Source organism: Trachemys scripta, chromosome 8 (genome assembly GCF_013100865.1).
Source record: "Trachemys scripta elegans isolate TJP31775 chromosome 8, CAS_Tse_1.0, whole genome shotgun sequence".
Lineage (NCBI taxonomy): Eukaryota > Metazoa > Chordata > Testudines > Emydidae > Trachemys > Trachemys scripta.
Genome location: NC_048305.1, coordinates 93,869,911 through 93,885,610, shown reverse-complemented (window position 1 = coordinate 93,885,610; position 15,700 = coordinate 93,869,911). Strand labels below are relative to the sequence as shown.

The following is a 15,700-nucleotide window of genomic DNA, read 5'->3' as shown; positions in this document are numbered from 1 at the left end:
GTTCACATTTAACCCAGCAATACGTTTTAATTAAAGACCCTCCCATCTCTCACTGTGTGTGTGTATATATTGTGACAAAGTTCCTCCTCTATCTTGGTGGGTCCTGCGCTTATTGGCAGATTTTCTTGCCTCAGAGATTCACCAGATGGGTTGGGGAACAGCCCAGAGACCTTCCCATCTGGAAGAATCCACAGTCCAGGTCAATTGGGAGGAACCCAGGCCCACCCTCTACTCCCGGGTTCCAGTCCAGGGCCCTATGGACTGCAGCTGTCTATAGTGCCTCCTGTAACAGCTGCAACTCCCTGGGCTACTTCCCCATGGCCTCCTCCAAACACCTTCCTTATTCTCACCACAGAGCCTTCCTCCTGGTGTCTGATAACACTTGTGCGCCTCAGTCCTCCAGCAGTACACCCTCTCACTCTCAACTCCTTGCACTTCTTGCTCCCAACTCCTCACACCTTTTTTCCCTCCCCTTCTATGGAGATATCCCATCTCCTAGAACTGGAAGGGACCTTGAAAGGTCATTGAGTCTAGCCCCCTGCCTTCACTAGCAGGACCAAGTACTGGTTTTGCCCCAGATCCCCAAGTGGACCCCTCAAGGATTGAACTCACAACCCTGGGTTTAGCAGGCTAATGCTCAAACCACTGAGCTATCCCTCCCCTCACTCACACCACAAACTGAAGTGAGCTCCTTTTAAAACCCAGGTGCCCTGATTAGCCTGTCTTGATTCTAGCAGCTTCTTCTTAATTGGCTCCAAGTGTCCTAATTAGCCTGCCTGTCTTAACTGGTTCTTAGCAGGTTCCTGATTACTCTAGTGCAGCCCCTGCTCTGGTCACTCAGGGAACAGAAAACTACTTATCCAGTGACCAGTATATTGGCCCTCTACCAGACTCCTGTACCCCACTGGTCTGGGTGTGTCACAATATATAATATATAGAGATATAGATATAGATGATATATCCTTCTCTTTCTAGCCAAAGTCCTTCAGTGATCTGTAATAAATTCATGTTGCCTTCACCTTTTTATTACTAACCTCTTTGAATAGTTTCAGTTAAGTTTCTGGTCACATTATAGCACTGATGTAAGGACTCCCACTGACCTTTACTAGAATATTGGTAATAGACCACCTTCTGCTCATGTGTCCTTCTTTGATATCACAGCCTCTCTTTCTGTAAAATTAGCCCTGAAATCCTTTGTCTGCTGGAGATGCATGCTGAATTAAGAAATACTACTCTGTGGCAATGCATGTTCGCATGTATCAGATTGCTACCAATCTGCCATAACAGCAAAATTATTTGTTGGGATTGTTAAACTACATTGAAACTAGATGGAAACTGATTTCTAGCCTCTGAGATTGGACAAAGCTAAAAGATCTCACTTTTCTGTAGTATGGCAGTCACCAATAGAAGATTCCAAGTGACTCTTACTGTAAAATAAAAACATACAAATGATAGTTTCCATATGGCAAGAAATATTTCTCCCTGTATGAACTTTTTGGAGTGTGCTGAAAAACAAAGGGTGTAGTTTCTTGTTAATGATCAGTGCTGTATCGAGTTCAAATTCAGATGCTGACATTCTAGGATCTGGACACCAAATAGGATAATCAGTTAATGATATAGAATTTTAAGGACTGTTTATGCTCCCATTAAATCCAAATGGTTTCTGGGTGGGAAGGATATATTTGGCAGTTGGCCAGATTTTTGTCAATCTGAATATTTAAACCAGCTGGTTTTCTTTTCCTTCTTGCATGGTTGGGTTCATTTGTTCTTCTAATAATCTGCAGCTCATGATGCTCTTAAGAATTTTATAGCTCAAGGCATATATCATATGTCTCCCTCATGAAAGGTGATTATTATATTACTTTAATGAGTGTGAAAGATCCATACTCACAGACCTCTTGGGTTCCGTTCTTTGTGTGCTCAAATCAGCATGTTCTTCTCATAGCATAACAAATGGTACATTCAGCTTTAGATAATAGTTGCCAGAACATGTAGTCTGGGGAGATGGGGACAGTGGATTGAGACTTCCCAAGGTGACCTATCTCTCCATTGACTCTTGTCAATATTGTTATCTCCATGGAGGTTTGAGTGTTTCATGAACCCTCAACTGCCCCTACAGATAAAGGGGGTCCATAGAGCAAAACGATCAGTTAGACACAGATTATCTAGGGCTTTATATTTCAGCAGGAGAACTTGATCTATGCAAACCCTGACTGGAAGCCAGTAGAACTAGAATGGACTAAATTCACAACAGAGGTAAATGAGTGCCACTCCACTGAAGATAAAGGAGTGATGCACACTTATACTGGGATGGCATTTGTCTTATTGACTTGATTTTATTTTTAAAGGAAGGACTGGTAGAGCATCTTGGCTAATATGCTACCGTTAAATGCATTCACAGAACAACGATAACTCTCTCGCTTATTCTTTTGCCTGGAGCCGGTACTTGGCTCTGAACGCTGCTTTTAGAAGCAGTTGAGATCCATAGATAATGCACAGAGCCTGCATTATTTCTAGGGAGATGCCTTGATTTTAGCTGCAATGGTAAATTCCTCTCTCGCCCTCCCCTATCTTTGTTTCTTTTAGAGTTCTGTAAGTAACAGGATCCAATCACTGTCTGTTGCTGTTTCACTCTTAAGCAATGGAACTCCGGCTTCATCACTTTCCAAACTGAGAATTTATTAATCCTAATAATACTTTGTATTTACATACGTCATACTGCCTCCCTACCCTCTCTGCTCCTCCATTGTTTCCAGCCAGGTCCCCTCATTTATCACCTTCCCCCATAATCTCCTCCAGGCCTTCCCCCACCTAGCCCCTAGGCCTGGTTCATTCTTATGTAAGTCATCTATTGTTGTCCCCCTTCCCTACCCTTTGTCTATTTTTCTACCTGTCCTTAGACTGTGAGCTCAGGAATTGTCCTTTCATGCATATTTGGAAAGCTCCCAGCTTATCCTGGCCCCTATGACAAACAAATATTAAATAATAATAAAAGCATCTTTCATCAGAAGACCTCAAACTGGTTTATTATTGGAGCGTCTATTGTGGAGAAGCCGAAGCCAAGAGAAGTTTAAGATTCTGCCCAGTCTTAAACAGCAAGATGGCAGCAGAACTGGAATTGGAGCCCAGGTTTCCTAGCTCCGTGTTCCAAACAGAGCATCTTGCTGCCCTCTGTGAGGGCTTTCCCGCAAAGCTCCTTTTAGGGCAGTTGCACCTCTCAAGTTTTTATACCCTATGGCAGAGGTTTCCAAACTGTGCTCCGTGGACATGTTTATTTACTGGGAGCTGGTTCTCCCCCTGCTAAATTGCATTAAAAGAAAGCTAAATATACCTTAAATATTTTCCTAATGTTCGTTTTCCTGTCAGCAAATCTGCTGTAGTTGCCGTAGGGCTGTTTTACTATTAGAATTAGGAGGGGAAGTGGGCCAGGAGAGAATCCATGCTATGAAAAATGTCTAACACCCCTAGGCCATGGTGATTCCACTCTAACCTGTTTCAAGAGGACTTTCAAGGGAGTGTAGTTCTGACCCTCCCGGGGGCTATGGAAGGGCTTCAGTAGGGTCAGAGATAGACTTCTCCTATGGGCAGGGTGCAGGAGAAGCAAGCCAGACTCAGGAGAGTTGTGATATGTCCCTGTAGCACTCTCAAGTTTTGCCCCCATTCCTCTCCCCACCTCCCCTATGGGGCTCTGCTCAGCAGACCGTGTCAGACTCAGCCCTCAGTGGAAGACAAAGGCAAAAGGCCAGTTTGCCACCTGTAAGTGCTGGCTTCCAGAACATTTATGGACCAAGTCTGCAGGAAGAGAGTGTACCTACCCATCAGCCCCTTCTAATCCAGGGGTGTAAACGTACAGTTGTGAGGGAAGAGCACAGAGGCAGTCTTGCGGGGAGACACAGGAGAGATCACAGACACTTCCTTGGTACCTGCCACCACCCAGCAGCACCAGCCCTGGCCTTTTATTTGTCTATGCCTCACAAAAATGGCCAGAAAAACTTCTTTTGACCCCATTGGTGTAATTTTAGGAAGAATGGGAGGGAGCCATCTTCCCCTCCCCCAACTTTCAGCTTGAGGAGGACAACACCGTGTTTCTCCACCTGCCCCTACTTTCATCCCGTGCCCTCCCCCCCCTTGGAGTGGCAGAAGGAAGGCAGCAGGGGATGGAGGAGGAGGGCGCAGCCTCAGGCTAGCTCACACTCTATCCCCATCTCATCCAGTGATCGGGGCCAGGGAAGGGGCAGCTACAGTGGCAGTCCCCTGTCTCTAGGGTCCATTCTGGTCCCGTTCTGGAGCAACTACGGGCTACCTGCCTGAGTGCAGAGCACGGGGGCTTGGCAGAGCATGGGCTAGTGGGCCAGAGGAGAGACTGAGCTTTGGCTCCCTGCCCAGTGCCCACCATGGCACCACCCTTCCTCCTCCTTCCCCCACCATAAAAGAGTCAGGTGTGTATGGGGGGAGGCGGGTAGGAAACATGGCAGGGGAGGGCATTATGGGGGACATGAAATGGGAAGAAACCCAGGGGGGCACAGGCTTGAGAGGGGTGGAGAGGGGAGCTAAGGAGGGAAGACCCTTGTGGCTAGAAGCTGGGGAAAGAGACAGGTTTCAGGGAAGAAAGTAGACAGTGTTTTGAGGGAGAGGGGTTGGGGTGAGGGAGAATGAAGGGTTTGGTGGGACAGGGAGAAGTACCTGGAAATTTGGAAGGAGGAGTGAACACAATGCTGTCAACACTCGTGATTTTATCCCTGAGTCTTTGGTGTTCTTCCTAAAGCCTCTGCTCCTGGAGTCTTGTGATTACATGAGAATCTTAGCCCTCTTTTTTTTTTTTTTTTTTTAAAGTAAGTTTCTACCCTCCTGGTTGCAGAGAAAAGCTTGAAAACAGGGAACTATGTTTATCTGAATTTTTTAGAGCAGCGTTCTCAAACTATGGGGCGGGCCTCCCAAGGCAGGCACGGGAATGTGTCAAGGGAGACGTGAGTTGTGTGCTTTTTTTTTTTTTTTTAAATTGAAAAGCTCTGGCTGTCAGCCACAGGTGGCTGTGGTTCATGCAGGAGGGCCGTGCACACCCAGCAGGCGAGGATAAATGGCACAGCTGCAGCCCTGCCACCCAGGCTCGGGCTCTCCCTTCCCTTCCTCCCTCAATCCCTCACTGGGAAGCAGCCTGGTCTCGGGCTGTCCTTCCCCCGCTCCCCCCAATCCCTCTCCTGGAGGCTGCGGGGCTCTGGCTGTCAGCCCTGGTGTGGCAGCAGCAGTGCAGAAGTAAGAGTGGCAATGGGGCACTAGGTCTGCTGTCAAAAGTGATAGTGACAAATGTCATTTTCACATTTCCTCTCTTCCTTCTGCGCTGCTGCACCCTTACTTCTAAGGCTATGTCTACACTATGGACTTTACAGCAGCAGAGCTGTACGGTGACAGCTCGGCCGCTGTCAGGTCTCCCGTGTAGTCACTCTTTGCTGGCAGGAAAAAGCTCTGATGCTGGCGTAATTTAAATCACCCCCAACAGGCGGCATTACCTATGGCAGCAGGAGAGCCTCTTGCCGACATAGCGCTGTCCTCACCAGCACTTTTGTCGGTGAAGCTTATGTCGGTCAAGGGTTTGTTTTTTCACATCTCTGACTGACAAAAGTTTTACTGACACAAGTGTTAGGGTACGTCTACACTACCCGCCGGATCAGCGGGTAGTGATCGATCTATCAGGGATTGATTTATCACATCTAGTGTAGACGCGATAAAATCGATCCCCGATCACTCTGCCATCGACTCCGCAACTCCACCGCAGCGAGAGACGGAAGCGGAGTCGACGGGGGAGTCGCAGTGGTCAACTCGCCGCCGTCCGAACGGCCAAGTAAATCAACCTAAGATACACCGACTTCAGCTACGCTATTCGCGTAGCTGAAGTTGCGTACCTTAGTTTGACGACCTCCCCACCCCCCGCAGTGTAGACCTAGCCTTAGTGTAGACAAAGCCTAAGTCTGCTGTGAAAAGGGATATTGATAAATACCACTTTTCATATTGCCATCCTTACTTCTGTGCTGCAGCTGGCACGTGCTGCCTTCAGAGCTGGGTGGTGGTATATGTACGTGGGGGAGGCGTGTTAAATGACTAGGCACAAAGAAGGGGGGGCCCGATCAAATAAGTTTGAGAACCATGGGTTTAGCTCTTAGAAGGCAGGTAGTATCCCTTTAAATAGTTTGTGAGCCCTCTGCTAGTGCTCACTGCGTGCTGTGTTTTAGAAGTCCCAAGAAACCAGTCAGATAGGCCTTGCATTTTACCCAAAGTTTGGTGCATCTGTGGGAGGAGGAGGGAATGCCGAGGAAATAGTTCCACTTTGACTCACCTTGAAGACAGTGATTTAAATATTTCTCAGCTTTGTGGGTGGCTTCAGATATGCAGGTTGTAAAACCTTTGGCAGCATTTCAACAAGCCCCCTTCCTACTACCATCCCAACCGGCACTAACTGTTCCCTGCATGGCAGCCTCCACAGAGACCACAAAGAATGAGTCAGCCTGGGGACTGAAGTACCTTCTTGTTCATTGCAGTGGTGCCCTCGAGTAGGTTTGGGATGAGAAACAGGCAGTGTGTGGGAAGCTCTAATTGTCACTGCCTGAGCTGGGCTTGTTCTGGGAATAAAGAGAGGGCTTCGTCTCTAGAGATGTCAGAGCAGCACTTTTTATTAGCACTGAGTTGACCTGAATAATTTAAACAAACCAATATGCAACCGATGTAATTTCCGCTGAGGAAGTGCAATATGCACCAAAAGTGTCAATGCTATATTTTCCTGTCTGTTTAATGTAGTATCTGGTGAGGATGGGGAAAAAGGCGATGTACAACAAATCCACGGCAACAAAGTCCTATATCAGGGAACGTGCGACAGGCAGCCTCATGTGTGTGATACATACTGTAACAACTCCTGTTATATTAACTCCCTTGCACAGGGATGTTTCCTAATCCTATTCACAAAGGGAAAAGTTTGCCAATATTCCAAACCTTCAGTTTGTGTAAATGCAGCCTCCGGAGGGGACAGGATTAATTGATGTACTTGGCCCTTCCTCAGTGGTTTACCTCAACATTGTTTAGTGTATACATTCCATAAATCTCATTGGGAGCAACTGCGTCAGTTCATGCTGCTGCTCTGCAAACATGCAGAAAATGTTATTAAAGGAACAAATGCACAGCAGTGCTGATGTGCATTTAATTTTCCCTTGGCTTTGTAGATGGTCCTGAGCCAACCCCCCCACCACCCTGGATCCAAACACCTCCGAACTAGGGGCTTTTGGAATCCCAACTCAGATCTGAATCCAAATTCCTTTGCTAGCGCTTGTAAGAAGTGGTCTCATGTTGCAAGTGGGGGAGTAACTGTGCAAATGAAAGGACATTATGCTAATTGAGGAGTAACTTATACTAACAAATGTGTGCAGTGTGTGTTAGATGTTGCCGGAAGCCTGAGCAAACTCAGTGTGAACTGGATGTTTGTACATTTAATATGAGTATTGTGCCTTCTTTCCGGCAAACCTGACTCCTCAGTGTTAAGCATGACAGCCTGTTTCTCTATAATGAGCCAATCCAGAACCCTAGATCTGAACTCATCTGGCATTAAGGGGTTAGAATTCTGGATCCACATTTTGTAGCTCAGACCCATCTGTAATTTGCTTTTGCTTAATGTTCTAAATGAATGCTCTCTGAATGTCATGGCTTTTGTCAGAGGAGATAAGAGAACAGTATTGTTACATGATCTTGCAGTGTAGTTATTGATGGACTAGCAGCACCAACGGGGACGTTCCTGGGGAGGTTTGCAATGGTCCTTCATTCCTGTGGGAGATTGTTTCACAGTCTCTGACAGCCCCCTGAGAAATCTCTTGCACAGGTGAGCTTTAGCCTATGGTATGTCTCAGAAGTGGAATTGTTGACCACGGTCTTCAACTTGGAGTGTTCAATGATCTTTTAGATATCCTGGGTTCGGGCCATTGAGCACCTTGAAGAAATTTCCATCTCTGGGCATTAGAATAGACAGGATTTTATGTCAAACACCTTATGATGTAAAAAGAGATATCTGTTAGACATGGGCCTGAATCAAAACCCTAGATCATACAGCTCTCAAACTTTGGAAGAGTTCAGATTGGCACCCAAACTCTGCAGCTTGGTCCACTATCTAATATTTACATGAACAAGAATAGCAAGTTAAGGTTACAGTTTAAGGTATAGAAAGTTACAGGATCTATCAGTCTCCCCCATTTAGGATTTAAGTGAATCCACCAAAGACCAGCTGAGATAAGAAAAGTTTTGCGCCATCATAAATTATTGAACAATTAAATGTAATATAGGAGTTCCATGCTTTTGTCTGAAGTAGCTTGCATAAGCCATTGTCAGAGAAACAGTCTGAGACAGAGATGGACCACTAGTCTGCTCTAATTCATCAATATCTATATTCCAAAACCAATCCTTTAATATTATTTTAATGTAAATGTTTTGTAGTACACCTACCGCTATGGGCCAACCTCGTTCCCCAGTGTCCAGCCTGACTGACTGGAGTGGGCATGAGGGAGATATGCTGTGTGAGGGGAAGTAGACAAGTGGCTACTCCATGGCAGTTTTTCCAGCTTCTAGCATGCCCCATGTAGGAAAGACAGGAGGCTCCCTCAGCGTTGCCTCCCACCCCTCTGCTCACTTTCCCGTATCCCCATCCCCACCCACTGCACAAGGATCCTCTGTGGAAATGGTCTCGCCAATCCAGTCCTTGTTTTTTGTAGTGGAACCACACTGCTGTTGTGAGTCCTCCAAGGCTGAGGAGAAAAGAGCTGGATTTGTCCCTATTTACATATTGTTTAGAGTAATGTGCACACTAGAGCACCCACACATCTGACATGTTGGATAAGTGACACTGCAGCATAACAATTCTCTTACCTTTTATATTTCTGCTCTCCTGAGGATTTTAAGGGTACATTCTCCCACCAGCATGCAAAGAATTTATGCACTTAACGTCCGTTGACATGAATAGGAGAGACTCTTCTCACTCACAGACTTGTTCTTTCATTAGGCATCCAATGCTAATGGGAATTATGTGAATGGGAATCAAGCGGAGAATAGATCAGAACCAAACGCAGGCACAAGAAACTACTTAGGGGGCTTGCAGCTCTGTGCTGATTTGGCAGTTTACAGGCCAGACAAATCTTTCCCTTTTCTTCCAGCTTCTAAAGGGTAAGAGGAGGATGTCATCCCCAGATCATCCTCCCTCCACCCCCGTTTAGAATAGAATCAGAATGGAAAGAAGACCCTCCATTAGATTCCCCTCACCGCAACAGCTGGACCAATGGAGACGCAGCTCACATGCCAGTTTTCCCCACTGCCTTTTGCACCCTAAGTCCCTTCAAATCATAAATGCAGTAAAGTGTCCTGAGAATGTTACAAAGACAGTGTGCATATGAGGTGGGGTGGCAGAGAGGGCAAACAGCTAAAGAAATAAGTCTCAGTATCATATGTGTTCCCAACAACAGGCATTGCAGAGATGAGCATTAAATATTGTATCATGATAACATGGGGAGTTCAGTGTGTAGTAATATCCTTTGAGAGTTACCCGTACAGTAAAAGTTGAACGTTGAAGAGGAAAGAAAATGTTATTAGGAAATGTGGCGATGACTTGAGCCCTTAATTAGATGTCAATGGTATCTAAGAGTGAGCAATTTCCCAACGGATTATCAGAGATGTGAAATGAATTGTAAGAGCTGCTTTACAGGCATCAGTGGGTGCACACACCTGCTTACAGAAAGGCAAAAGACAGTGCATAAATGTCTGGAATATTACATAAAAGCTGTCTGGTAGACCAAGCAGCGCAATTAAAATCCATCTTGCTTAAACGAACCCTGAGTGCAGGTCAAACAAATCTAATTTTTATTGTTCCTTAAGGAGATGTCTGTAGAGGAGACAAAAGAGGGATGCAGCCGCCAGGTTAAAAATCAAGATGCCTTAAAAAATTAAATGTTCACAATAGTGCTACAGCAGGCTAGATAAATGATATATTGTAGTGGTGGTTTAAAACTAATTGATGACTAATGTTGTAATGCATTCATAGCTACACTGATCTGTTATACATCTCGGTCATGCTGAAGGGACACTTCAAGGAGAAAAATTGCTAACTCTTTTAACCTGATGGAACTTGGGGGAAAAAATAGTTACTTTAAGTGATAAATGGGAAGGTTGCGACCTCCTAATGTACAGCTGGGTCTTGCGATGCAAAATCAAATTACCATTAAACAGAATGTGATCCGTGAAGGAATTAAAACAAGCATGGTCCAGAGCAAAGGTTTCTGTGGAGAAATGCAATGATGCAGTCTGGGTCTGACTGGGGTCCATCAGCTAACCAGCAGTTTAATAGTGATATGCTCAAATTTCTGAAAAACATCAAGTAGTGGGGACAGCCTGGCTATAGAACTGTTGTAATAAGCTGTTATGGATTTATATGGCTTCCGAATGAAAGTTCATTACATTTGGGACTGCGGGGAAACTGTAATAATTCTTAGCATTTTTACAGCAATTGACCAGCTATGTAGCAATTTACATATGCAATGCATTCTACCAACATTAACTAACTAGTTCATAAATAATTCAGTGCTCAGCGAAATGTGATGGTTTTGGGGGGATTGTATGAACTTTTTCTTCTTAGTTTTGTCTCACCTGGAGTTCTGGGCTTCGCTCCCCTAGGTTTCATGCCTGGTTTGGGGACTCAAAGCAAAAGTCAGCCAAGATCTGCTTGCTTTTCATGTCTAATTCATGAACAAACATGGTTTCCACCGAAGGCCATAAACTGGCCCAGCTTTGCTCTAAAACTTGGCTCACGTTCAGTGAAGGACTTGCTATATCCAGGGCACAACCACCTTCCTGTCTGAGTTAAAGTAGGTGGGATCCTCATTAGGCAGGAGGTGTCAAAGAGGAGATACCCATATGTACAAGGCCAGGGTCTACACAGTTAAGGACCTTAAAAACCAACAGCTATCTGGTCAGAATGGTCAATCTGCCACTTTCCTCTCACCCAGAGTGAAGAACACAGCGTGGGCATAATGTGAATATGGTTGCTCAATCCAAGGAGCAAATGCACTTTTCTGCATTCTACACGAGCAGTAAGTGACTGAGATGGAGTACTGGAAGTCCTGCTGGGGGAAATTACAATAATGGAGCCCTCTTGGTCACAAAGCTATTTGTTGTTGTTGCAAGGTCATTACAGAATAAATATGACAACAACCTCCAACTGAAAATAACACTTTGTGCCACAACTGATACATGGATTTCTCTGGAAAGGCTGTCATTAAAAGATTAAAAGTACCACCAAGATCCTTCACTCACTGCCTCTGAATGGGTTCTCTCAATAAGCAGGAGCATGATGACAGAGAAAGCAATCTCATAATGGTGACCTCCACCCATTAGCAAGACTTCTATTTTTCCCAGGGTTGAGGACGAGTTACTATAGCAATAACACGTCCATCAGGTAACATACAAGAGAAATTCATCTTAGATAAAGTAACCTTTTTGTGTGAAGGAAAATACTTGACATTTTTTATTTTTGTGGGTTTTTTTTCTTGTAATCTGGTCCTTGTTCTAGACAAACGTCTATATATAACCTGCTGTTCAGTGTATGTTATGCTTCCCCCACTGTGCCTAATCCAAAGTGACTATAAATTTGCTCCAGTTGTCACTTATGAGACTTAGTTGTTTAGCCCAAGGTGCAGACGCTAAAACTTTAGCTCTGGATGCCCTGGGTTCAGCCCTTTAAGGGGGGAACATTTTTCTGGATTTCAAAATTCTGAAATTTGAAATTTTGTTTAAATTTCACAATGTAAAATATTCCAACCAGATCTGTTTCTTATGCTTGCTCGAAATTTACTGGCGCAAGTTCTGCCTGGTGATTTAGTAAATATTTTTTACAAGAAGTGATACATGCACAATAATGCCAACGGATCTATAAAGGAGAATTTCCCTTCATCCACATATTCTACCAGAACTAGTGTAGCAGCTCCTCCTTCTCCTCAGTAAGATGTAAGGTGGTCTTTTAGTAAAGCTTAGTGTTGACCCAATGCTTCTTAGATGTTCATTGTTTTTAGGAAAACAGTGAAAACAAAATAGCTTTAGTTGAAATCGTTAGCCCACGCTTGATTTAAGAGCCATATAATAAACTACACACGAAAGGAGAAACTGAGCAAGCTCTAGCCATGGCCGCATCCAATTAGATAGACTCTAATATCTGCTGGAAGAGGTCGAGGTCGTATTTTATAAAACTCATGCTTTTTTAACTATTGCCGAATATGACAGTTGTGGTGTTATGTTCAATCCTTCCTTTACTACTTCAGGTTTCTGAGGTGAGGTTTTCTCCCTTCCTTAATATATCAAGTTTACGGATGTCTGTAGTCGGCATTTGGATCTCCCATATTCCACATAATTCTTTGCTGCATCCTTTGAAGTGCTGCTGAAGCTGATAGAAAGCACAGTGGAGTTCATTTGAGTCCCAAAGTGGCTGGTTGCGGCTGCTCAGGAAAATATCCAACCACCTTGCTGCTGCTGAGAGACGGTAAACCGGGGAAAAGCAACAGAGGAGGTGATGTGTGGAAGGGAATGTCATCCCCTTTAAAACTAGAGAAGAGAACAGTGAAGGAAGTGCTGATCAGTGGCAGTTGTGAGAGTAGAAGTTAGTTCTTTCCTTTCATTTATTAAGCAACATAGATTGAGAGCTCTTTAGGGGCAGCGATCATCTTTGTTCTGCATTTGTACAGCACCTACCACAATGGGGTCCTGCTCAATGACTGGGGATACCATATATTGCTGCAAAACAAGTAATAAATAATAATGTATATACTAGGTTAACTGGTGTTTTTAAAGAAATCCATTTTTCCCTTGGCTTACCAAAGGAAGTTTTAGTGGAAAATAAAGAATGTTCTCAGCCTGTGACTTTGGGCATTATGTTCCACTATTGGACATTTTTGCAAGTTATTTTCTATTTTCTATTTCTGATCTTGAACTCCTATATACGCTAATATATTTTGTACTCCATATTATTTATCTATTGATGGGGAAGGATATTTGTAGGTCAAATAATTCCCATGTTATTTTGATGCCCAACAAGCACTGTTAGCAAGGAAAATGCGCAGACACTTATCATGCGTATAAACAGCACTGATGGAGTTGCCTAACCAGCCTTGCCATTCTCCCTACTTTCAAAATTAATCAGATTTAAAGTATCCTAAAATAAGAATAGCTGCAATTTATTTCCTTCCTCAACATTCTTCCCTCCTTCATGACCACACTTCCCGGCTATGGTTAAAACAAAAACACCCAGAAAAATATTTGCTGTATTTATTAAATTTTTGTCTGCACTATTTATTTCACTTTCATTTTGACAGACTGATCATTGCATTAAGAAGCTGAGTAAAGCCATTATGGTTTTATAATTGCTTCAGAAAGAAAAGCTGTATGATCCAAAGATTAGCTTCTGGAATGTGATTCTGAAAAATGCTTAAAGCATTTTTCTTCTGCTGCTTGTGCCTGATGCTGGAAGAAGCTCTGAATATGCCGCTGCCTTGTATGTCAAAATTCTTTCACTTTTGCACATACGATGTAGTTTATTTTTCATAACTAGAAGTATTTTAAATAGTTGATAGCATTTGCTCTACATTGATTTGTAAGAAGACTGTTTGCTTGTCGACTCAAAACAAGAAGGTGAACGGGAAAGAATAAATTGTATGTACATTGGTCAGTTGGTGCTTGATTACCGTAATTGTCCTGAGCAGTAAATGTTCTTGGTGTTAACACAAAGTCAAGAAGCTAAAAGGATCCACTCAGGATTACAGTTCTTATAATGGAGCTCAGAAATGAGCATGAGCAGATGTAACATTCACCAGTTAACTTCTCCTCCTCCTTATTCTCCCCTTCACTCTTTCCAGGATGACACATCCTGGACCCCACTTCAGCTGTTCGTACTGCTCTGGTAACTGTAAAGCTAGCAGAATCAGCTCCCTGAATCCTCTGCTGGCATACAATTACCATGGTGTGCAACCACCTCTTCCCAGTGCCCAGGACAGGGAACATCTCTGGTGAAAGCAGGCATAGCCAGGGGGTTCCTATGCCATTACAATCCCTGGTTTCTGGATCAGGCCCTTGGGGCCATAGGCGTCTGAATGTTAGACTAACCATAAGGTTGCTCTTATTTACACCAGAGACCAGCCTAGTCCTAGGATTAGGGGAGTGTTATGATAGCTTGCTACTGCAAGGGTCTCCTCCTTTACCCTGGTCTCGCATCAAGACCAGAGGATCTGGCCCTGTGTTCTTAGTCCCTTTCCCATATATGGTGGTTAAACACTGGAATAAATTGCCTAGGGAGTTTGTGGAATCTCCATCTCTGGAGATATTTAAGAGTAGGTTAGACAATCAGGGACGGTCTAGACCAGGGGTCGGCAACCTTTCAGAAGCGGTGTGCCGAGTCTTCATTTATTCACTTTAATTTAAGGTTTCGTGTGCCAGTAATACATTTTAACGTTTTTAGAAGGTCTCTTTCCATAAGTCTAGAATATATAACTAAACTATTGTTGCATGTAAAGTAAATAAGGTTTTTAAAGTGTTTAAGAAGCATCATTTAAAATTAAATTAAAATGCAGAGCCCCCCGAACTGGTGGCCAGGACCTGGGCAGTGTGAGTGCCACTGAAAATCAGCTCTTGTGCCACCTTCGGCACGTGTGTCATAGGTTGCCTACCCCTGGTCTAGACAGTATTTGGTCCTGCCATGAGGGCAGGGGACTGGACTCGATGACCTCTCGAGGTCCCTTCCTGTCCTAGAATCTGAGTCTATGAATCTATATAAATTCTGATTCTTCTCTCTTATGCAACAGTGTAAAACCAATGAAATTTCATCAATGTAAGTGAGATCAGAATTGAGCCTATAGCATTTAAAACTGCTTTTAAAATGCCCTAGAATTAACATCCCATATTTGCCTCCAGGCTCCTAAGCAATACATTTAAGCTGGAAAATAGGTTTTGTTAAATTAATCTCAGATTAAGCGGAATTTGCTGGATCCACAAATTGCTTCCGACTAGGTTTTCTGTAATTGTAGTATTTAATGTCCTTAGGACTGTAGTATTTTTGTTGTGACCTCTTACCTATAATGCATTTCTAAATAAGAGAGAAATAGCAACAGGTTGTAAAATGTAATATATACAAAACAGATCCAATGAAAGTTTGTAATATCTGAATATTCTTAAATGCAACAATAAAATAAACTAAAAAACAGAGCCTCCAGCTCTTTCTCTTATAGCCTTTTCCTTGACCTGTTTTGGAGAAAACTTGGCCTAAACTTGGGAGGAAACCCCATAATTGTCCCTTAAAAGTTGAATTGCGTCAGTGTAGATAAGACACAAGGCCAAATTCTGCATTGGTGTAACTTCATCAGCTTCAGTGATGTTACACCACAAATGTATTTGGCCTGTGGTATACAACTAGTCCCCTTGAGGCAGGACTCTTGGAAGCAGGACTGTATTTTAATTATAAACAGACAATTTGTTTTGGATTGAATACAGGGCATGAAAATGTAACTGCTATAGGCACTAACTACATATATGGATATATTATCCCTGTATCTCCAGTGCTCTTTAGTTTAGTTGTCCAGGTTTTGCAGGTGGCTAAATGACCTTACAAGCTTTTTATTCCCCCCCCCAATGTCTGAATGAGCCCCAG

At 43.7% G+C, this 15,700-nt stretch overlaps 1 protein-coding gene across 2 annotated transcripts in view; it reads left to right on the top strand.

The window, feature by feature from the left end:
• FGGY (FGGY carbohydrate kinase domain containing) overlaps window positions 1-15,700 on the top strand; it is a 332,123-nt gene that overhangs the window by 111,708 nt on the left and 204,715 nt on the right. The gene's annotated exons all lie outside the window — the stretch shown is intronic.